The sequence below is a fragment of the Monodelphis domestica genome, chromosome 4 (genome assembly GCF_027887165.1).
Source record: "Monodelphis domestica isolate mMonDom1 chromosome 4, mMonDom1.pri, whole genome shotgun sequence".
Classification (NCBI taxonomy): domain Eukaryota; kingdom Metazoa; phylum Chordata; class Mammalia; order Didelphimorphia; family Didelphidae; genus Monodelphis; species Monodelphis domestica.
Window position 1 is genome coordinate 111,916,670 of NC_077230.1, and position 24,393 is coordinate 111,941,062.

The 24,393-nt window shown below is 37.9% G+C and overlaps 1 pseudogene; it reads right to left on the minus strand.

Annotated features, from left to right (window-relative positions):
* Window positions 1–1,384: 1,384 nt before the first annotated feature.
* LOC100009857 (EF-hand domain-containing protein D1-like) lies at window positions 1,385–5,504 on the minus strand (annotated as a pseudogene).
* Window positions 5,505–24,393: the final 18,889 nt, after the last annotated feature.

The window sequence follows — 24,393 nt, forward strand, 5'->3', positions numbered from 1 at the left end:
CCACTCTTATGACTTAGAACTAATACAGTATTGATTCTAAGATGGAAGGTAAGGGTTTCTTTAGTGAGATAATAAATTTTTTTGCATAGTTCATTTGGCAAGGATAACTAATTAGGCTGGAAAACACTTATTTCTTAGAAAAAGAATAGCTACAAAATAGATATATAAAACCCCTGTGTATCTTAATAAATACTGAGTTGATGAGAATGACCTTATAAAGCATTATGTGTTGATAAAGAGAGCTTAAAGTATTCTAGTCATTCTTTAATCCATTAAAATTAGTTTCTTTTCATTATTCTTCCATTCTCACAGTTTTAACAGCATGATTTTTTTCCTTATAAAGAAGTCAAAAAGGAAAAACTACCAAGGGTGAAAGAGTTGCTTCTCCATGGACAATTAAAAAGGAGAATAAAAGATAGAAACATCTGTGAAGTCTTACATACACAGTGAGCATGTGAGGTTTGGGGTGAAGAGTTTTTGAATGGTGAACATGGAAGTTGGGTCCAAACACATCCATCTCTACATTAAAAGTTCTAGAACCATGATCAGGGGTTACATTTAGATTCTGGTGCCCTGCATGAATCCTCTGATCTAAAATGGCAATGTGACAATATTAGAATGTAGAGGTAAAAGGGGAATCCTTTGACATGGAGCTTCTTTTCATCCATTTAAAACCACCACTATGAGTGGAGTGGCAGAAAATCAGAGGGGCTTTTAGAACTACCTCCCCACCAACACTGTGGGCTTTCTGAGTCTACTTCCTATCTCTTGGAACTCTCCCTTTTGTCTCAGACACTTGGTGAAGGGCAAGGATGATTGAACAGCCTAGCTTTGCCTTTGGGAGTTGTTGGAAGAAGGGGAGAGAAAATCAAAGCCAAGAGTGTAGACCTCCAGTGAAGGCTCTTGAAAAAGGCAATCAGTTTGAATAAAGGAACATGGGGGAATGGAAGAGCTCTACCTTTGGTCAAATGACCATGCATTATTTACTCCTTAAAAGACTTGGCTAAAAGTTAGGGAACAGAGGGAAAATAAAAGCCACCAAGAAAATGGCAAAATCCTGGAAACCTTCAATGACTAGTAGAATGGTATTTGGGTAAGAAAGGGAATCAATTGTTCCCTTTTTTTTTTCAGAATTATTCTCTTATCCTTGACTTTGGCCTTCCTTATGGTTTCCTCCAGTCTTAGGGTTCTCACTTTTGGGCACAACACAAAGGAAGCTTATGAAGAAAGGTCATCAGTGCTGGGGATAACAAAGACACTGGACATTCAAGGAGAGATGGGTACTCCTTGGGGGACAAGGTGCTGGCCATTTCTCCAGGCCAACTTGTAAGGCACAACTGGTAGAAATCAAGGCAAGTCTCTGAGCACACTCGACCTATGCAAATTACTGGGAGAAGGCTCCTTGGTGTTCCCTGAAGAGAGGCTTCTCGTGTTTTCTGTCCTCCCGCTTTCAGTGCATCTGCTCTGCTTTGCTCTTAGTCTCAAATGAGCTGGTCATGGATAAGGCATGGACTTTGGCTTCAAAGAAATTCTCAGCTGCTTTCACACCTTTGATGACCATGTGGATCTCCAAGAGCTGGGTCATCCCAGGCTGCTGTCTTCCTCTAATTCCCCTGAGACTGCTTTGTGGAAAATCAGCAAAAACTCCTGAAAGCTGAACTTGCTGTTGATGTCCTCATCCACATCCCTGATCATTTCCTTTAGCCCTAGATGGGTCTGGGGGACCCCCAGCTCCACCATAATCAGCTTCAGTTCCATCAGGCCAAAGTAGCTATTCTTCCCAGAGTTCCATGTCCTTGATTTGGCAGCAACTGAACTCATGAAACTCAGTGTAGGGCTTGAAGTCCCTGGTGGATGGGGGTTGCTCATTTCCCTCATGGATACTCTGGTGCTGACTCAGGTGAGCTGCTTAGTGGGCAGCAGATCCTCTCCAGAGCTCTGGGACTGTCCAGGCCATTGGCTGTGGGATTGAAGCAATCTTGGCCTCCTGCTCCAGCCTCTGCAGCTTCAGGGTGAGTTTGTGGCTGGCTCCCTCCCTTGCCCACCCAATTGCTTCTTCATGGCAGGGGCTTGGGACTTCCAGGGTTTTTTATAAAAGGGGAAAAAAGAGTGATTGGGAAAAGCTTCTTGAAGAAGGTGGGATTTTAGCTGAAAACTGAACTTAAGGAAGCCAAGAGATGGAAATGAGGAGAGAGAATTCCAGGCATGGAGGAAACCAGTTGAAAATGCATAGAGACAGGAGGTGGAGTGTCATGCTTAAAGAACATTGGGCCTTAGAGAGGAAGGTGTAAGACTGGAAAGGTAGGAAGTGTTTAGGTTATGAGAGGTTTTAAAATCAAATAGAAGAGTTTATATTTTTACCCAAGAAGTAATAGGGAAGCACTTATTGAATAGAGTAGTTTTGGCTCCCTTCGTTAGCTGTTACAAAGGTAAAGTCAACAGGATTTGTCAACTGCTTTGATATGGAGGCATGAGAGTGAGAAATTGAGAGTGACATGTAGGTCCCATGCCTGGGTAACTGGGAGGAGGGCGGTGCCCTTGCCAGTAACAGGGAAGTTAGAAAGAAGGAAGGATTTAGGGGAAAGCATAATGAGTTCAGTTTTGGACTTGTTGAGTTTAAGATGTCTCCAGCAGAAGTGTCAAATATGTGGCCTGTGTGGGATTCATAATACTTCTGACTGCTTTCTAAACCAGATTAAAATGTAATTGGGAAATATGTAACAAAATAAAATATAATACAGTCTGGATAACACTAATATGGAGTTTTCAAAGTCAATATGCATTGCATAGGAATCCTTTTGTTCTGTTAGGAGTTTGTTTCTATTTGAATTTGATACTATTGGTCTACAGGACATTGAATTCAAGATGTATAATGGTTGAAGATGGAATACTAAAAATCAGGAGAGGGTTTAAGACTGGATAATTGGAATTGAGAATCATCTGCACAGAAATGATGATAATGGAATCATGGGGGCTGATGAGAGGAGCTCCAAGATAGAATCTTGTGGGGAACCCATGGTTTTGGGGCTACAGGGAGATCAAGAAGGAAGATTGAGAAAAGATTATTAGATTTGTCAATTAAGAGATTATTTGTGACTTTGTAGAGAGACATTAGAGTTGAATGATGAGGTCAGAAGCCATGCTGTAGAAAGCAGAGACAGGGAAGGAAGTAGAGGCACCTTTATTGTTGACCTCAGGGAGTTTAGTCACAAAAGGAAGGAGAGATGTAGGATGATAGCTAGTGGTGATGGATAGAATAACTGAGGCTGAGGGAAACACAAGGTGTATATAAAGAAGAGAGAAAACAACTGGGAAAGCTTGCAGATTAGTGAGAGAATTAGAATGATAGAAGGGAAATCTCCTGGAGAAAGTGGGATGGAATGGAATTACTTATGCATATAGGGGATTTTGCTTGGCAAGGAGAAGGGACACTTCTTTAAGTGACACAGGGGGTGAAGGGGAAGTTAGTGGCAGAAGTCATCTGAGTGGTATGCGAATGAAAAGGAGGGGAGAAAAGGGAGCTCCCAGCAAATGGTATCTTTTTCTTTCAGTGAAATATGAGTCAGAGTTTTCAACTGAGTGGGTAAGAGTAGAGAAACCCATGAGACATTTAAGGAGAGACAAATAGGTTTGGAAAAGCTGCTCTGGTGAGTGGGATAGTAAGTATACTAGAGAGGTTTAAAAGGATTACCTTGTAATGAGGGTCCAGTTGTGATTATGTAATATAAATTTGTAATGTGACCCAGTAAGTAGTTAAAAATTTTTTTACCAATCATATGTAATAACAAATTTCCACATAAGTTTCCCAAAGTTCTATGGTCCAAATTGTCTCTCTCCTTCCTTCTCTCCCAGCTCCTGGAGCTGGCAAGCAATTTAAACTGGATTATACCTGTATTATCCCACAAAATATTTCTATATTGTTCATTTTTATAAGTAAATAATTTTATAAAACTGAAACCCCAAAGCATATACCCAAATAAGCAAGTGAAACAATATATATTTTCATCTGAGGTGGAGAGCATTCTTTGTCCTAAGTCCCTCAAAATTGTCCTGGATCATTGTATTACTGAGTGTAGCAAAGTCTATCATATTTGATCATTCCACAATATTGCTGTTCCAGTATAAGTAGTTTTGTGATTTTTTTTTCAGTTTTGTTCAGCAGTATATATGAAGAGGAATGAAGGCAGGAAATGATGAGAGCAATACAAGGCGTAGGCTTGGCAGGGCAAGATAGCATAAAGGGAGAAGGGACTCAAGGGCACACTCTAGAATTGAATTGATTCACCACCGGGTCAGGTTGGGTATGGGAGGAAATTGTGGTCTGTGCAGTGGTGATGGTCTGGGAAAGAATTGAGGAGTGAAAGGATCATGGAGTGAAGATGATGATCATGGTGAAGATGAAAAACAGTTTTAGGAATTATAATTCAGTGAGAGATATGGAATACCAAACGGTTATGATGAAAAAATTTCAGAGTTAAGAACATTCGAGAACACTCATGGGTGATGGCAAGATTAAGCGTCTGATAATCTCCATCTGTAGCTATAGTGAGTGAGGAATGAGTAAGTTGAGGAACCGGAAGGTTAGGGTGTTTGGGGGAATATGAATACCTATATTGATACCTCTAGTATGAAGGAAGAAGTTGAAGTTGAGAGAAAGTATGTGATCTTAGTTCTGAACTGATTAAGAAAGGAAAGGAAGCATCCTAGAGGTGAGAGTAGATAACAGTTAATGGTCTTAATGGATACATTTAAATTGAATGGACTTGAAATGAAGAGAGGTGATGGACTGAGTGATGATGGTCTGGTAATGGCAGTGGGGAGTAAGAAATATTCCAACTGCTGCCCCTTGACCAATGAGTTGCAGGGTATGAATGAAAGTGTAACTAGTATTGGAATAGTCTGTGCTCTCCAAGAGCTCACAGTCTAATGGGAGAGACAATACACATGGAAATATATATCCTGCGGTCCTTGGGGTGTCATTGCAAAGCAGATGGTAATGCCTTTGCTTAATGTAATTTTCACTCATAAAAGCGTATCAGATTCAGATGCTAGACCATTTCACAGTGACTTGGGTTGTAAGAACTTTTTTTTTTTCTGGATTAGTAGTTGGGGCTACAGCACTCTAGAAGCAGCCAGCAGGCTGCAAATTCATATTGTTGCTTCTAGGTTTATGGCTGGGGGAAGTCCCTGGAAGCAATGTGGTTCCCAAAGTTACTGGAGTCAGGGACCCGGGTTGTCTTGGTCAGGGTCTGAGGAGAGGTGATGGTTAAGGTGGCAGTGGCAAGTTTGGCTTGCTGGACACAAACTGCCTCATTTCTTCCCTGGGTTAACTTGCTGTATCAGCTATCTTGCCCTCCCTCTATGTGTCAGGTGGCTAACAATCGGTGGACAGAGCTAGCCCCTTCTCCATGTGAGTTACTTTTCTGGATGGTGGCCTCAGGACTCTGCTGGAAGCCAGAGAATGGAGGATGAGGTTCGAATAATGGCAGAAGTTCACAATCCATGGCATGGGGAGAGTATCATGAAATCAGAGTGTGTTAATCATTCAGGAATGAATTTAGGTAGCTTATCATTATCCCTTCAGGATAGACTTGTCCCAAGACCCCAGGTAGAGGTGTGTCACTGGAAATGGGGGATGGTTGTGGTTTGCAGTGGCAAGGCAACCAGTGTAGAGTTATAAGAGGCTGGGGGGAAGTTAGGTGGCTCAGTGGATAGAGTTCCAAGTCTGGAGTTGGGAGGACTTGAGTTCAAATGTAGCCTCAGATAATTCCTAGCTGAGTATTCCTGGACAAGTCACTTTACCTTGTTTGCCTAGTCCTTGCCCTTCTGTCCTGAGGCTGTTACTTATGCAAAAAAAGTAAGGGATTTTATTCTAGGAAGCTGGAGTGGGTGCTGGAAATCATCTGGAATGGCTGGCCCAAGGGACATTGGGAGGCTCCCTTCCTTCTGGGACAGCCTTGCCTTCTGAGGAATATCATTGCGAAGTGAAGGTGCAGTGGGGGGCAGAGCCAACAAGGTGTGGAAAGGAGTCAGGAAAACTGGGTTTTAGTCAAAGCTTCTATACTACATATACTAACTAGCTGTGTGAGCACTGGTAGGTAACTTCATTTCTTTGGTCCTGGGTTTTCAAAGGTATCAAAATGGCTCTAGTGATCCTAGACCTACCCGCCTCTCAGGAGTACTGTGAAAATATAATGTTCCATTGATATGTGCTTTTTGTCAGCATGGGAGATTCCTGATGTGAGAACTTTCTTCATCAACACATATCAAGCCAGTCTGTGACTCGGAAGAAAATTCTGGGTGTTGCTTAAGCCACACGGGGCTGAAAAGAAGCCAGCTTGGCATAGTGGGGAAAGAGCTGGATTTGGATTTCCAACACAGAGTGTTAAATCATAGCTCTGCTACTTCCTAGCTGTGTGACCACAGACAAATCACTCAGCCTCTCTAGGCCTTGGTTTTCTCATTTGTAAAAAGAATGGGCGGTACTCAGTGATTTCATCAATCTTCCTTTGCTGTGATGCCGCAGTCTTATGATTTAGACTGAAAATGCTCTTCTGCCAGTTACTGCCCATTTGGCCTACGATGCTATATGATGCTAAATGATTCGGCCCGGCTCTCCCTGCTTCTAAGACTAGCACTACTCAACTATATAAAAAATAAGTAGGAGGAAAGTTTAAAGTACTATCCCAAGAAGATTGTTATCATAACTAGGTCATCTTGAGGCTGTTCTGGGATTATCTCTGGAGAATTCTTTGCTGAACCGTTTCTGTTGGATTTCCCTGAGAAAATGACCTTCCAACAGCTCTGAGGCATGAAGGATCAGCTCACGTGATGCTGGTCCTCTATACTACAGAACTCTTTAAAGCCTCCAACTCAGCAGGACTCAGAGAAAACTCTAGAATTGCTCTCTCTACCATCTGCTGGGTCTCCTGGAAACTGAGAAATGCACACAGAAAGGGTAACTCCTAGTTATAGCAGAGTATGGAGTTGGCCAACTCCATTGGCAGGAATACAGTGCTGAGGCCAAGGTCATGACATATGGCTAGTCCCCATATGGACTAGTTAATTTTGCTGTTCCACTGCCAAATGTTATGACCAAATATGGCCTTAGATTTATCCCTCTCTCTAATCTTGGCCAGAGACTGAGTCTTAACTCTTGTTTTAGATTGACCTCTTGCCCAGCCAACCATTTCTTCAGCGTATGGTGATACACACAAGGAAGGGGTGAGAATATGCTCTATCTATACCTCATATGGGAAAAGAGTCAACATTCTCATTAATGAGAGTGGGTCAGGATAGAGGAGTGAGCAGAACACAATTCAAACCGTGGTACTCTGCCAAAATCTCTTTTTTGTTGTTGAGTCGTTTTTCAGTCATGTCCCACCCTTTGTGACCTTATTTGGGGTTTTCTTGGCAAAGATACTGCAGTGGTCTGCCATTTCCTTCTCTGGCTCATTTTACAGACAAGGAAACTAAAGCAAACAGGGTTAAGAGACTTTCTCAGAATCAATAAGTGTCTGAGGCCAGATTTGAACTCATGAAGATGAGTTTTCCTGACTCTAGGCCTGCTACTCTATACACAGAGCCACGTAGCAGCTTCTTGGTCTTTGCTTTGTTTCCTCACTTAAACCATGCTTAAGTTTTAGATTCTTTGTTCTATATCTGGCCCTATCAGTTCCATGAAATCTGTCTGGTTATTTTTGTGGTTTTATTGGCATTCTTTCCTTTTAGAAAAATATATTTCTGTCATTTCCAATCCTTATCCCTAAAGAACATTTTCTTATAATAAAGAAGTATAGTATAAAGTATAGTATTTTACATTTTTATGGTCATTGTGTAAATTGTTCTCCTGGTTCTGCTTACTTCTCTAGGCATCAGTTCATACACGTCTTCTCAAAATTCTATAAATTTTTTTAACCAATCCTTCATGGTTTAATAGATTTTTGTCACTTTCATATACCACAATTTGTTCAGCTATTCTCCAGTAAATGAGAGTCTACTTTCCTTCCACTTCTTTGCTACGACAAAAAGTGCTACTATAAATTAACTTTTGCATATATGAGATCCTTGTGTCTGTATTGTATCATTAGACCAAAGGAGATCTATTCCTTTCCTTCCAAATGATTTACCAGAATAATTCTTGCTTTGTTCTTGATCTTGGATTGTTAAAACATTTTTATTTTAATTTCTACCCAGGTTGGAATTTCTTTGCTACAATCTCCCCTTTATCCTTCCTTTTCCTGTTCTGTTCCTTAAATTAGGGAGGATTCAATTAACACCCCAAATTCCAGTAATTCACACTTTGTGATGGGCCTTGATCCTAGAAAAGTCATTCATATCAAAGGAATCCAAACATTATCTCTATCCTGACACACAAGAAGAAGAGAGCAAATTAATTCAGTCAGTCAGTAAGCATTTGCTAAGCACATACTATGTTCCAGGCACTGTGTTAAGCTCTAGAGGTATCAAAAGATGGCAGTCCCTTCCTTCCAGGAGCTCACAATCTCATGGGGAAGATCACATGCAAACAAATCTTTATAGCTCACAATCTCACAAAAATATTTACAAATATTCTATATACAGGATAAAGAGGAAATAAATAAAGGGAAGGGACTAGAATTAAGAGGGTTTGGGAAAGGTTTCCTGTAGAAGCCATTCTGGTTCAGATCTGAAGGAAGCCAGGGAAGTTAGGAGATGGAGATGGGAAGGAAAGCATTCCAGACAAGAGAGACAGGCAAGGGGAAAAAAGGCCTAAAGCTCAGGGATGGAGTTGTGTTTATTTATTTCTTTCTAACAAGCAGGCCGATGGTACTGACTTGAAAAATACATAGTGGAGAGTAAGGCGTAAGAAAACTGGGAAAGATTAGGAAAAGGCTAGGTTTTGAAGAGCTCTGAATAACAGAAGATGCTGTATTTGATCCTGGAGATAGATGATAGGGAGCCATTAGAGTTTATTGAAGAAGGCGTGGGGCAGAGTTGTTCTTACACTTTAGGAAAATCACTTTGGTCACTGAATGGAGGTTGGATTGGATAAATACTCTATACTGTGACTGCCTCAAAGTGTACTGTCAGTTTTAATGCTTTCTCCTCTTTGTGTATCATCAGGCATATCGTCTCATCTGTATTGTGTACCTTCTCTGAGTTTTGTTTGCTATTGTCTGGATAAATAATTTATAATTGTAAAGCAGCCCTCTGCCTGGTGCATAGTAAGCACTACATACACATTCCTTCTTAAAAATGTGATAATAAATGGGATTCACAGGTATGGGAGAGCCTCTCAGAACTCAAACTTTCTTGACTTTGACAAAGTCCATTGGAGCCTGGGAATAAGAATATGTCATTTTATTTGTGTCATATTTCTCTTTCACACATACCCCATAATCATCACTACCATCAAAAGACTAACATGCATCTCCATACCTGCTTTTAAAATAGAAAGATATTACAATCATCTTCAGGGTTCTAACTTTGTTGTCTCAGTTATCCAGTATGGAAGAAAACCTAATAATACTGTCCTTTATAGTACAGCTCTATGTCTGCCAGAAAGAGCTTTCATTAATATACATTCAAGAATTATTTTTGGGAGAGAAATACCTAAACTAGAAGAATCTCCTTATATTCTTTGATATGTTGCTTTGTTTTGACAAGGCAGGAATTTATAGGAATTTTGAACAAGGAAAATGTCAGAGTATGATAAAATATAATTAAACAGAGTTAATATTCTACTTTCTTTAATACAGAAATTCTCAAAGCATGGTCAAATAGCACCTCACAGCTCTCAAATTGACTAACATGACAGAAAAGGAAAATGCTGGAAAGGATATGGAAAAATTAGTTGTACTAATATACTATTGGTAGAGCTATGAATTGGTCTAATCATTCTAGAAAACAATTTGGAACTCTACCCAAAGGACATATTTTACTATATTATATATATATATATATACATATATATATATGTATACATGATGGCTATATAATATATATAAATTTATATACCATATATACATATATATATATAAAACCTATAAAACTCTGCATACCCCTTGACCTAGCAATACTGCTTGCTACTAGGTTCATAAAGGGTTATAGTATCTCTTTATTTTTTTTTAATTTTTCATTAACATTTTTTTGAACCAAATTTCCCCCTCTCCCAGATGTAGTAAGTAATCTATATAGATTTTACAAGTGTAATAATGTAAAACATTGTTCTACATTTAATCATTTTGTGGAAGAGACCTCAAAATTTAAAAAGAAAAACAAAGAAAGTGAAATGTGGTATGTTTCAGTCTGTATTCAGATTGTATCAGTACTTTCTCTGGAGGTGGATAGCATTTTTAACATGGGACCTTGGGGATTGTCTTGGATCACTGTATTGTATAGCAGCTCTTCTTGTGGTGGAAAAGAATTAGAAATTGAAGGGGTGCTCATAGATTGGAGGACAGCTAAAGAAGTTTTGGCATATAATTGTGATGGAATACTTTTATGTTGTAAGAAATGTCAAAAGGGAATGGTTTCAGAAAAAACCTAGAAAAGGCATTAACTGATGCAAAATGAAATGAGTAAAACTAGGAGAATATTGAACACAATAACAGCAATATTACAATAAGAATCAGCTGTGAAAGATTTTGTTATTCTGATCAATATAATAATTCATGTGAATACCAAAGGACTGTTAAGAGTTTTTATTAATTAATTTTTATTAATTTATTGATAAGGATTCAGTGTTGCAACACATATATTCATGCCTAGGTATTCCACCTAAATTTCATGTACTGTACCACCTACAGAGTTCAGAATAAATGGAGAGAATGAATAAAGAACTAAAAATGTTTGGAAAATTATGTACAGAAACACACTGGAAATGGCCTGATATCTTGCCATTAGCTTTATTTTACCCCAGAACTAGATCAAGAGGTGATTTGCACATATCACCATTCAAAATGATATTTGAATATCCACCGATGCAAGCAAAGATATTTAGCCCTGTTTATACCTTAGTGTTAGCTGGTGACACAACAATTGCAGAATATATTAGGGATTAACAGATTAAGTTCAAGGAATTGCAAGAATTAGGAGCAATAGTGTAAGCTGGACCTATAGATTTTTCATTACATGATTTGAATCCTGGGATACAGAGTATATAAAGAACTTTCAGTGAACAGGAGCAACTCAACCATCCTGGGAAGGTCCATTCTAGATACTTTTGACAACACCAACAACCATCAAGATAGAAGAAAAAGCAGCAGGGATACATTGTTCACATGTGGAAAAGGTACCTGCCATCGAAAATGATTAGTTGCATACATTGAGGACAAGACTACAGATATAACTGGGCACTGTTTTTACGGACATTGAAATTCATGAAGAAGACTACAAATGGACAATTGGACAATATTTACAAGAATGCTGGATTACTACAAGGACTACTACAAATGAACATTATTTTAAGGATACTGTTCTTTGCATTTAAATAAAGGTTTCTTGTACATAAAGATTTGAAATGGAATGTAAGGGGTAAGTGTACAATTTATGTTATATTTTATTATGTTATTTTACTGTTATTGTATATATTATGTTATATAATTTTTTGCTTTTATGTAAAATAATTATAATAATGCTTTTATAGGATTATAGAAAAGTTATAGATATAATACACTTTTAACTAAGTAAAGTAAATGGTAAAGTGTTAAAAATGTTGAACCAGAAATCCTCAGGGAGGATATATTAGATGTATAATATATTAGAATATATATTAGATGTATAAATGTGTAAATGTATATATTGAGATAAGATCCAACTCAGGGGGGATATATTACATATATAATGTATATACATATATATGACACATAATATTAGATGTATAAATTGCATTTATAAAGTAAATATTAAATGTTTATAATGTGTATATATAAAGTTCTTGTTTATTTTCTTGTTTAATTTTTGTGTGTATAGTAATTATAAGGTGTATTTCAATTAATATCTTTAGGTTCTTATTTCTGTAAAGTATAATAAGAATAGGTTTTATTTATGTATAGTATGAATTTTGTGATTGTAATTTCTGTAACTGTAAATATTTGGAATTGTATATTATTTGATACTTGTATGTTGCAAGAATTGGTTTCGTTTTTTTTTTTTTTTACTTTCTCTCTGTACTTCTCCTCATTTATAATATAGAGTATAGGATAGTTTTATTTGAAAGATCCACTGGGGAAACTGGTCTCCCCAATGGATATCAGGGAAGATATGTTAAGAGAGTTTTTTTTTATTAATTTCTTCCTTTCTTATATTTAAGAAGAAAAGGAATAATATTTTTCAATAAGAGACCCCCTATTGTGCAGGTTGTCAATTATCAACCCCCTGCTGTGCCACTTGTCAGTTAGTGACACTCAGAAGGGTGTGGCCGAGGGAAGTTAGTCAGTTGCAGAGAGTTGCAAAGGGCTTTTTGACTCTGGGTCTCCTGGGGAGAGGTTGTGCTGCTAGCACTCTTTCTGGTTGGAGACAGAAAATGGAATTAAGGCCTTAATAGCCTTATTAATTATTAATAACTTGGGTAGATAAGGTAGATAGATAGTGGTTATATTTAAGATAGTGAGAGTAGGAGAGTAGGTGAGGGCTTCAGCCTAGCAGAAGATACTGCCCTCTGAGGCAGATAGATTTTTTTTTTTTTAAAGAGAAATTTAGTTAGGATTGGGATCTGGGGTATAGTTACAAGCTATTGTAAGATTATTTTCACTTTCCTCCTTCCTATTTCCTATCCATATTTTCTTAATAATAAACTAAGTGTTTTGCATTTAATAAACTGCACACTTGCTTTTGTTCAAACGACTACCCCTCCAAAATTTAACCCTTCACAGGACTCATGAAAAAAGTTACTGACATCCAGAAAGAGATTTTCACTTTATTTTTCTTGGTTTTGTTTTTTTGCGACATGACTAATATGGAAATATGTTTCGCATGACTTCACATGCATAATAGTTATTATATTGCTTGTCTTCTCAATGGGTGTGGAAGGAACTAAAGGGCAAGAGAGAATTTGGATCTGAAACTAAAACTAAAAATACACAAAGAAAGTAATTGCCAGATTTCTAAAAGAAAAAAGAGAGTGACTCTCCTGACAGTAGAAAGGAGAGGTAGTTGTGGACTCAGAGTACAAATAATGCTGGCAATCAAATGCTGGGCCAGAAAATACATTGCATAAGAATAAAAAGAAGGGTGGGGGTGCAGAGTTGTGAATTACTTTGGCACAAGGTTTCTTTCTATGTGTGTCCCTCTGCTATTTTATTCTGTGCCTTCTCTTCTTATAGAGGCCATTTGTATTTATAGGAATTGTTCATTTTGGGATCACAGGGAAGGAATATTTAATGGCTACTGTTTTTACTATATTCTTTTAGTAAATATGTTTTCTAAGAGCTGAAAAAAATTGTGTTCAAAGGTCTTCTGGGGATCTACCACAGCAAAACTATTTTAGTGGTAATAATAATAGATAACATTCATATAGTGCTTTAGAGTTTTCATTTTGCAAAAATCTCATTTTATCTTCATGATTACTCTGGGAAATAGGTGTTATCTTTATTTTAAAGATGAGAAAGCTGAGACAGACAGTAATTAAGTGAATTGCCTGTAGACACATAGCTATTAAGTTCTGAGGTTGAATTTGAATTTGTCTTCCTAACTTCAGGTCTAGCACCTGATCCATGTGCTGCCTAGTTATCTCCATTTTCATAATAATACAAAGACATTTTAACTTCTTGTACAATAAATGTCAACAGATTTAACCCATTAAAAACTAAAGCACTTTGAGAGAATTGTCAATAATTTTTTAGTGTTAAGAAGTCCTAAGAACAAAAAGCTTGAGAATTGTTGATGTTTTTGGAAAACTAATCACTTAATCTTTCAGGAAAATTCCTGAAGAATAATTAATCTAAAGCCTCTTGATCCCTCTTTGGCCACTCCCCTAAAGGACTGTCTAACCAACTGGTTACTGGACCTGATATAATCAAGGAGATATCATTTGCTTGATAAATACCCCCTTTCTTTAAGGGCTTGGGGAAAGGCCAAGATCTTAAGAAGACATGGAGTATTTTTAATTCTAAGTCTGGTCACCTCTTAAAGTGAATTTTCTGGGATTTTAGCTTTCATTTTTGACCTTTTAATCACATTTTATAAAAGAAAGTAGTAGTAGTCTCTTGGTAACCGAGGATGATGTTTGTCTTTGTGCGTTTTCATCTGTGATATAGATGAGTATACACAAAAAACACTTGTGCATGAAGGAGATGTAAGTGGAAAAGTCGATGCACAGAGACAGTCCCCCTCTTTCCGTCGGAAGCCTGGGTCCAGTGGCACGAAAAGTTGTTACACCTGGAGACTTCCTCAGCTGCATTGGATGGCCGTGTTGTCCTTTGTGCTCCAACACGCCCTGAGCACTCCACGGTGCCTTGCTGCATCGCCATCTCAGCCGTTGAACCTTCTTGTTGGTTTCTTCCACCTGTTCCACTGAAGCAGTCTTCACATGCTGGGTGAGCAAAGCCCTGGTTCACCAGGGGTCTATGATGACCCGATGGCTACCCTCACAAGGTTTAGCTGGCCTGTTGAAGCCATTGCCCGGGGTGTGGCCGCTGCCGCATGCTAGCAGCTACTAGGAGCCACAAGTGAGAGCTGGGTGTCAGGTGGGGGTCAGAGGCTGGAGAGCTGCCCTAGGAGGGCATGACAAGCCCTCCATACCAGAGATACTACTCCTCCCTGAGCACCCCATACACCCCATAAAAGAAAGTAGTCAGTTAGATAATCAGCAAACATTTATTAAGTGCTTCCTCCATACTAGGCATTGTGCTAAGCACTGAGGATGCAAAGAGAGGCAAGAGACAGTACCTGTTCTCAAGGAGTTTATAGTGTAATGGGGGAACCAACAATTATATACAAACAAGACATATACACAGATAAATTGGAGATAATTTCAGAAAGAAAGCACTAGAAAGAGACTGGAGAAGGCATCCAAGATTAGGCATAATAAAAGGGGAGGTGTGGGAAGCAATTTAGCAGAGGACATTGTTTATTGGGAAGTTTTATTAGGTACTAATATCATTTGCTTCTTCTGGTCAATATGGAAAAGGATTTAAACTGGACAAAATATGTTTATCTTAATATTTTCAATGGAACTAAAATGATTTTTCCCCCAAACTTATTTCTGTATCAGTTTAGAAAGCATGAGACCATTCCCTGGTTACACACAGAATTCATCCTTACAACGGGATCACATTCCTGTCAGTGGCTCAGGAAAACAAGATGGAGGTGAAATGGAGAATGGAGGAGAGGGACATCTTTGCAGTGGATTTACCCAAACCATGAAACTGCCAATACACAAAGCCAGTGCCAGAGTGTGTCAGAAGCTCAGGCAGCTGCCCAATATACCTATATACAATCACTTCATCTGTGAAGCAAGAGAAAACAATTTAAAAAGAGAATGAAAATGTCATCTAATGCTCTGGATCAGAATTAGACAGCTAATTGACTTTGGAAAAGACAGAGTAGACCTATAAAACCATTGTAGTTTATTTTATTTATAATAATTAGTGGAAAAGGTCATGGACACAGGGGTGTTCTGCCTACCCAGGGGTCCCACATTTCTGTATCTACCCTTCCTCATATATGAGTTTGTATGACTCCCTGTAATTTCTTTCTAAGGTGTTTGGACTACAGAGGTTCTCCCCTGCATTTCTCTAAAATCCTATTATGTTTATGATCTATAGTAACACTAGTCCTGTAACAGATAGTCTAGTGTATTAGATGTGTTCTATTTCTATTAGTCTTGCATCCTTGATACAGTTAATTCTTTTAAGGCAAGGACTGCCTAATATACACATATGCATGAATGATACATACAGAGATATAGCTGGTATCTCATAGTAAGTGCTCAATAAATACTTGATTTTCTGAAACCAATCAAGCATCAAAAGGCCCACCCAGAGAAATGGATGATCCAGTTGCATATTCCGGTACAGATCCCAAACCTGTGACAGTGAGGTCAGCAGAGATACTCCTCCCAACTGGTGATGATGCTGTCCAGATGTGTGGGTCTCTAAGAGGGCAAGTAGTCAGCTGTTCCTAAAATCCTCTAGGAGCTCTGTTAGAAGAGGAGCAACGTGTCTTGGTATTATATGCTCCCCACCTGAAGTACTCTGTCAGAAGGGCCTCTGGCCTCCCAGCCCTGTCTCCTGGGAGAAAGAAAGCCATCAAGGAAGTAGGGAATCTGCTTTTTCTCTGCCTTGGTGGATGATTGATGATGCGATTAACTTGCAATTTGCAACTCTTGTTGAATTATGAACTTTCAGAATATTGTAATCATTTGTCCTTCTGTAGTTTCTCCCAGCTGAGAATTGTAGAGCACATTGTGAAACTTCCTGGATTAGCATATGGGCTACAACATGTCTCTAACTTCCACTCCTTCCTTGAGAAAGCTTGAGAGAGAGAGAGAGAGAGAGAGAGAGAGAGAGAGAGAGAGAGAGAGAGAGAGAGAGAGAGAGAGGGAGAGACAGACAGACAGACAGAGACAGAGAGACAGAAAGACAGAGATGGAGAGAAAGAGACAGAGACAGAGTCAGAGACAGAGAGACTGTCTCTCCACGTCATCTAGGCCAAAAGTGTAATGGACATTGGCCAGATCCCATTTACTGATTGATTTTGACCAGCTCTGTTTCTAACTGGGAACAATTCACTCCTCCTGAGGCAGTCTAGTGGCCCTCTGCTTCTGTGTGCTCACTATATACACCTCAAGCTTAGTGTGGACACCTGATTAGCATGGTTCCTAGCAGCTCAGAAGTCTTTCAACTGGATCCTGAGCTCTAGAAATCCACCAGCTTTAATCTCTAGTAATTGGGAATTTTAGATATATGCCACCATGTCTTGAGGCTTCTCTTCTTGAAATCTTTGTCCTCCCACTGCTCTACTTCTTATCTCCTCAACCAACATACCTTCTATATCTTTGCTTATGCTGTCTCTCTTGCCTCCGAACTCCTCTCTCCTACTTAAAATCTTATCAATCCCTTAAGACTCAGTTCAAATCTTACCTTTTCCTATGGAGCCTGAGTTGTTCATTCAAGCTCACAATGATCTCTCACTCTACTGAAATCCTTGAGAAGGTATTCTATACCACTCGATTCACTTTAATTCAACAAACATGTATCAGGTACTTACTCTGCACAGAGTACCATGTTATATATTGGGTCAGATAAGTAGTTTTGATATGACACAATTGCTGCCCTCATGGATCTTAACACTGGATAACTATTATATTAAATGTATACTGAATACTTAATTAGATTTGTAGATTAGAATTAGAAGGTAGCTTAGAGATCCTGTCATCTCTCTAATGCCCTCATTGTCCAAATGAGGGAATAAAGACCCAGGGAATTACAGTGACATACTAAAAGTCACAAGAGTTAGGGAAGAAGGAGAAAAGTCAGGATTCGAATTGAGATTTATTCTGAAATAGTATTTTTTCTTCTGTTGTCTTTCTATTGATAAAAGCTTTATAACCATTTAAATATTATATTAGCTGAGTTCTGATGATGATGCAAATAGTGAAATCTGAGGAAGAAAAACTACTTGTATTGTTAGATTTCTTTTTACTGTGTTTATCTTTTCTCCCAAAAAAGACTATTAATCCCTTGAAGACACCCTTGAATGATTTTATCTTATGCTCTTCTTTATATCCCATAATGTCAAGAACAAAGCTGAATATCTACTAGGTATTCAATAAATACTTTTTGGTTAATTGATGACTAAAATATAAGGACGACAGAATCTGTTGCCCAGCTAGATCCCAATTCTAGCTTTGTTGCATGGTCTGTGGCATCATATAGTCTGGGCTAAGAAGGAATGGCAAATTTTCCTTATCAATATGATCTTGTTCAGATTTCCATAAGTAAAGGTAAGTATAGGGAGGCAAAGAGTAGGACCAGGTATGATCTAGAATCCCCTCTGAGGCTTTTTGTATCCCAATATTTCCTCCTAGATCGTCAATGACAATTCATCTATAACTTAATGCATAAATGGTAAAGAGTTACTCAAGATTCAGAGATGTGAAATGATTTGTTTATGGAGGTAATGTCAGAGATGTGATATGAGCCCATATTTCTTAGGTTCAAGGTCCAGGACTCTATCCCTTCTATTCCATTATTCCTCTTGTGTCTATATAGATGAAGAGGCTATCTAATTGGAGTCATGCCTTCTTGAATCAATAAACAGTGTGGATAATTTTCCTACCTTCCCTAACAATACAATTTACTTTACTTCCTCTGTTTCCAAACCCCAATCAGTTCTCTTTCCTGAGTGGAGACCTGTTCTTTTCTCCTTCATCCTTTTTGTCACTTTTAGTATGGTTACAGACCACATGAGGCTGATATTCACCAGATTTTAGAAAGAAGTTTTTCTCTAGGGGTGGAGAATTAAAGTGGGTTTCTTGGTTTGAAATAGAGAATTGGAAGTATTTTGAAGCCCCTCTTCTCATATCAGTCTCCATTATTTCTGTAGCTTTAGGTGCTGGACACACCAACATATGGGGCAGAGGGTGGAATGGACTCAAACTTTAGTCCTCTCTTATACAGCCATAGTGCTTTTAAATTTCCAGATTGCTCCCACATCTCTGATACAATTTGATTTTCATTATATGCTTATTTTGTAGTCAGAGCATCAACTATCATCCATATTTTGCAAGTGAGGAAACTGAGGTCCCTTGAAGTGAAGTCATTTTTCCAAACAGTTGCTGCTTTCCCAATTACTAAGTTTCCCAAGATCATTGGGGGAGTTAGTGGTTAAACTGAATGTTAATCCAGTCTCCTGACTCTAAAACTGAAGATCTTTTTATATCAATATAATAAAAAAAGTGTAGTGGGACTGGTGTTAACCAACAAACATCTATGGGCCAGGCACTGTGTTAAGCAATGGGGATCGAAAGGTAAAAACATGTTTCTTGCCCTCAAGGAGGGTACATTCTAAGGAGAGAGACAACATATAAATATCTCGGTAAATAATTGCGATTGAGGGAACTAATGCTATGGGGAAAGTGTAGCCAGAGCTGACTTATGTGCAGAGAATGGCATTGTGATGAGCAGGCAGTTCTCAGAAGGAATCGTTGTACTCCAAGATTGCAATTTGGTCCATAAGCTCTTAATTAAACCTCACAGTGACATTGTGAAGGACAGAAAACCTGAAGTGAACCAGCCTAACACCATCATACCATCCCCAAATCATCTATTTTCTAATTAAACAAAAAGCTACCAAAAGGGCAGCTGGAAATGTCTAATAATGCAGTGGAATTCAGAGAGGCTGAGCCAGCCTGCCTGCCCAGCAGCATCTGCTGAAGTGAGCAATGGTCCATAAATTCGTTTCTTCCCAGAGAAACCAGCAGGTAGCAACATGCCTATCTGAGAAAGGTTGAAATGAAAGAGAGTAAGGGAAGTAACAACTAAGCCTGGCTGGGAGCATCTATACCAAACCCCCCATCTCACGGATAAAGACAGCAACGCTTGTAGGGATTCACTTTCAATGCCTCTATTTCCTCATCTTTAAAATTAGGGTCATAGACAAGATGACTTTTAGATTAGATTAAAAAGAATTCTCTTATATTATTCATTGGAAAATTATTTTATTATTTATCTTTTTTGAATTAGGAAGTGAGACTGTTCTTCCATCTGATCTGCATGTATATGCACGTGTGATATTATTGATCTTAGTGATGTTTCTACTTTCTTCATTATTATTTTTTAAATTTAAATTTATTACATTAAAATTTCCAGATAACTCCCTCTCTCTCTTCTCCCCCCATCAGGGAAGACATAATTTGCCAAAAAGATTTATGTATATATAAATCCTATGTCTTTCTCATTTCTATTTATCAGTTCTTTCTCTGGAGGTGGATATACACAAGTCATTCTTGAAGCAATATTTCTGTTGCCATATATAATATTCTATTGGTTTTGCACATTTAACTCTTCATAATTTCATATAGGTCTTTCTATGTTTTTTTTTTGTAAACCCTTACCTTCTGTCTTAGAATGATACTAAGAATTTGTTCCAAGGAAGAAGAATGGGAAGAGCCAAGCAAATGGGCTAGGTAATTGCCCTGGATCATACAACTAGGAAGTATCTGAGGCCAGACTTTAACCAGAACCTCTTGTCTCTAGGCCTGGCTCTTAAACCATTGAACCACCTAGCTGCCTGTTTCCATGTTCGTAAAAAAAAAAAAATTAACCTGCTGATTATTTTTATGGCATTATAGTATTACACCAAAATCTTATGCCACAACTTATTTATTTATCCCCCAATTGATGGGCGTCCCCTCATTTCCCAGTTCTTTACTACTAGAGAGTGCTTCTATAAATATTTTAGAACATATAGATTTTTTCCTTTTCCCTTGATAACCTTAAGAAATAACTTTAATAGAGGTAATCCTGGGTCAAAAGGTATATAGATTTTTATAACTCTTTGGGCATGGGCAACTCAGTGATTCAGTAGAGAGAAATCCAGGGCTGGAACGAGAGGCCCTGGGTTCAAATTTGACCTCAGATACTTCCTAGCTGTGTGACCCCAGGCAAGTCACTTAACCCCCATTGTATTAGTCATTGCTGCTTTTCTACCTTGGAACCAATATTATTGTGTATTGTTCACATATATGTATAAATACAACTGATACTTGACATTAATTTTAAGACAGAAGCTTAGGATTTCTAAAAAAATAACTCTTTGAGCATAATTCCAAATTGTTCTCCAATACAGTTTCATCAGTCCATAGTTCCACCAGCAGTGTATTAGTGTCTTCATTTTTCCACATCCCCTTCAACATTTGTCATTTTGCTCTTTTATTATTTTAGCTAATCTGATAGGCGTGAAATGGCAATCGTAGTTCTGATTTGCATTTCTCCGATCGATAATGCTTTAGGGCATTTTTTCATATAATTACATATAGTTTTGATTTCTTTATCCAAAAACTGTCTATTCATATCTTTTGACCATTTATCAGTTGGAGGATGGCTCATATTCTTATAAATTTGAAAAAGTGCTCAATATGTTTTAGATTTGAGATCTCTGAGAAAATGTCCCCCCTACCCTGTTTACTGTTTTTCTTCTAATCTTAGCTATATTAGCTTTATTTGTATGAAACCTTTTTAATTTAATGTAATAAAAATGATTGATTTTATATTTCAATGCTTTTTGTCTCTGGTTTATTCATAAATTCATTTCCTATCCATAAATTTGATAGCTAATATGTTTCCTTATTCTTCTAATTTGCTGATATATATATACATACATATATAAAAATATATGTATATATATATATGTATATATATATATATATAAAACGTGGTAAATAGTGTAAGATATTGGTCAATATCTCATTTTTGCCAGACTGCTTTCTAGTTTTCCTAACAATTTTTACCAAATAGTTAATTCTAATTCCAAAAGCTTAGTTCTTTACTTTTGCCAAACATAACTTTTTATCATTGCTTGTTGTATGTCTGTTCTGTTCCACTGATCAATACTTCCATTTCTTAGCAATACTGGTAATTACTGTTATAATAATTACTCCTCCTTATTTTGTGATTCTAACTGAATTTTCTAGGAACACATCCCCAATTCAGCAGCCAAGCCAAAGTCAGAGCCCATGTCCTCTGGCTCTGATTCTGAAGTTCTTTCCATTTCTAGGAATCTCCACTGAACAGCTCCTATCCATTTTAACAATTTACTCATCTACATAGATGCTGTCAATTAAGTTAGAATAAGTGAGGAACAGATTGGCCAGAATCCCTCTCTGTTTACACCTCAAACAAGTTGTTCATTTAATTGTTTACTTGAGATTTGTGACTTCATTTTAGTCTTTTTTATTGACTAGTAAGTTAATGAATTTGTTATTAGACCTGCTGTGTGTGTATGCCTATATACTGTGGATATTAATGATGAATGGGAATTAGGGATTAGAATGGCCTCATTTTTATAGTGACATTTGGCTCCCTTGGGATTTTATGTGTGCTTGACCTTGAAGTATGTCATAGTCATAAATAATAGAACTAGAAGGGAACTTAGAGATCATCTGGTATAAGGGGTTCTTGTCTTTGTGTCACAGACCCTCTGTCAATTTGGTAAAGCTTATGCCAATGTAATTGAATTTCAGTTTTATCTTTGCATCAGTCTATGTATCTATATATCTGTGTACTTATCTCTCTCCCTATCTCCCTCCCTATCTATTTATCTACCTATCCATCTGTCTATTCATCTATATCTATCTGTCTCTCTCTCTATCTATCCATCCATCTACCCATATCTATCTATAATTCATCCATCCATCCATCTATCTATCTATCTATCTATCTATCTATCTATCTATCTATCCATCCATCTATTTCTATCTATCACCCATCCATCCATCTCTATCTATCCATCCATCTATCTATCTATCTATTTGTTCATCCATCCATTTCTATATATCTATCATCCATCCATCTATCCATCTCTATCTATCTATCTATCTATCTATCTATCTATCTATCTATCTATCTATCTATCTATCTATCATCCTTCTATCTATCTATCTATCCATCCACCTATCTATCTATCTATCTGTCTGTCTGTCTGTCTGTCTGTCTGTCTATCTAGACCCCAGGATCAGAACCCATGATAGTATATCTCTTCTTATTTTGTAAATGAGGAAACTGATGCTCTATAGAGGTGAAGTGACTTGCCCAAGATTATATAGGAAGTAGAATACATGTTTCCTAACTCTAAGTTTAGGGAGTTTTTATCCCATGCTGTACCACCTGCCCATGAAGCAAGATGCAAATGTCTGGTGTCAGTAGTGTTAATGGTGGGGAGCCACTCCTCAACTCTGGCCTGACCTCATAGGTTGAAACATCCCTTATATTGATAGACTAAATACTCACCCAGCCCTGCTCTAGTGTGCTTGCATTTTACACCTCTTGTACTTTGCATCAGAGAGCTCAAGTCAGCCAGCTTTGTTACTTTCTAGTACTTTAGATTGTGCCCTCAAACATTGATACTGAAATATAACTCACAACAGTTGTCATTGTCCTGCCCAGTTATGGGCATAAGTCAAACCCATGGCTTTAAGCAAAAACTTTGTAGTACTACAGAAATACAGTTGATATTGGAACCAAAGGACAGATTTATAAGTGGTTATTGGAGATACTTGTCTCTGGTCCATTCCCTCTCATCACTTTGAATGGATGTCATAATTAATGAATGACTGGGAGGTGGTTGGGTAGCTCAGTGGACTGAGAGGCAGGCCCAGAGATGGGAGGTCCTGGGTTCAAATCTGTCCTCAGACACTACCTAGCTGTGTAACCCTGGAAAGGGTCACTTAACCCCCATTGCTTAGCCCTTACTGCTCTTCTGCCCCAGAACCAATACATAGTATAAATTCTAAGATGGAAGGTAAAGGTTTTAAAAAAAATGAATGAATGAATAAGGGGCAATGTGGTATCATGACTTGAACACTGGACTTGGAATCAAAAGAAATGAATTCTAAACAATCAGCCAGTTAACCAAATATCAAGCATGTATTAAGCACCTACTATATGCCAGGTCCTGTGCTAAGCAATACATTTCAAAAATAAATATAAGAGTGTTCTTTATTGATGAATTTACATGGTATCAAGAGAGATAACATGTATGCATAGAAGTATATGCAGACGAAATATATTCAGAATAAACATAAGGTAAATAGAAACATTTTAGTGAGGGAGGACACTAGCAGTTGAGTGAATCAGGAAAGATACCATGCAGAAAGTGATGCTTGAATTGTGAAGTGAGGGTTTCTATGAGGTGGAGAAGGTGAGGGACTATATTCTAGGTATGGGGAATGGCAAATACAAAGGTGTGGAGATGGGAGATGTAGTGCTGCATGTGGTAGAAGGAGATTTGGCTGGTTTGTAGAGTGTGGAGGGTGGTGCAATATATAGCAAGGCTGAAAGTCTAGGTTGGAGTCAGGTGGAAAGAGGGAGCTACTCTAGCTTAGTAAAAAGAATATAAATGAGGGTATGCATGTGTCTGACAGTCTATCCAGGATCAGTTTGCACTCCAATGTCAAATCCTTGGGCTGGTTTGGAGACAATTTGAAGACAGGTTGAGAAACTACAAGAATATCCTGTTTTTATTTGTGGTCAGGGTTTGCTATAACAAGCAACAAAATTGTTGTGCACCTTGTGACATTTTGAATCACTTCAAAACCTGTAATTCTTTAAAAATGCACATGCATTTTGCCACAGAGAAAAATATATTTGTAACATGACTGGGCAATTATTTTCAGCTCAAGTTGCCATTAATTTCCCCCCCACCAAGTCTTTGGACTGTTGTCATCAGCCAGTACACTAGAGGAAAGAG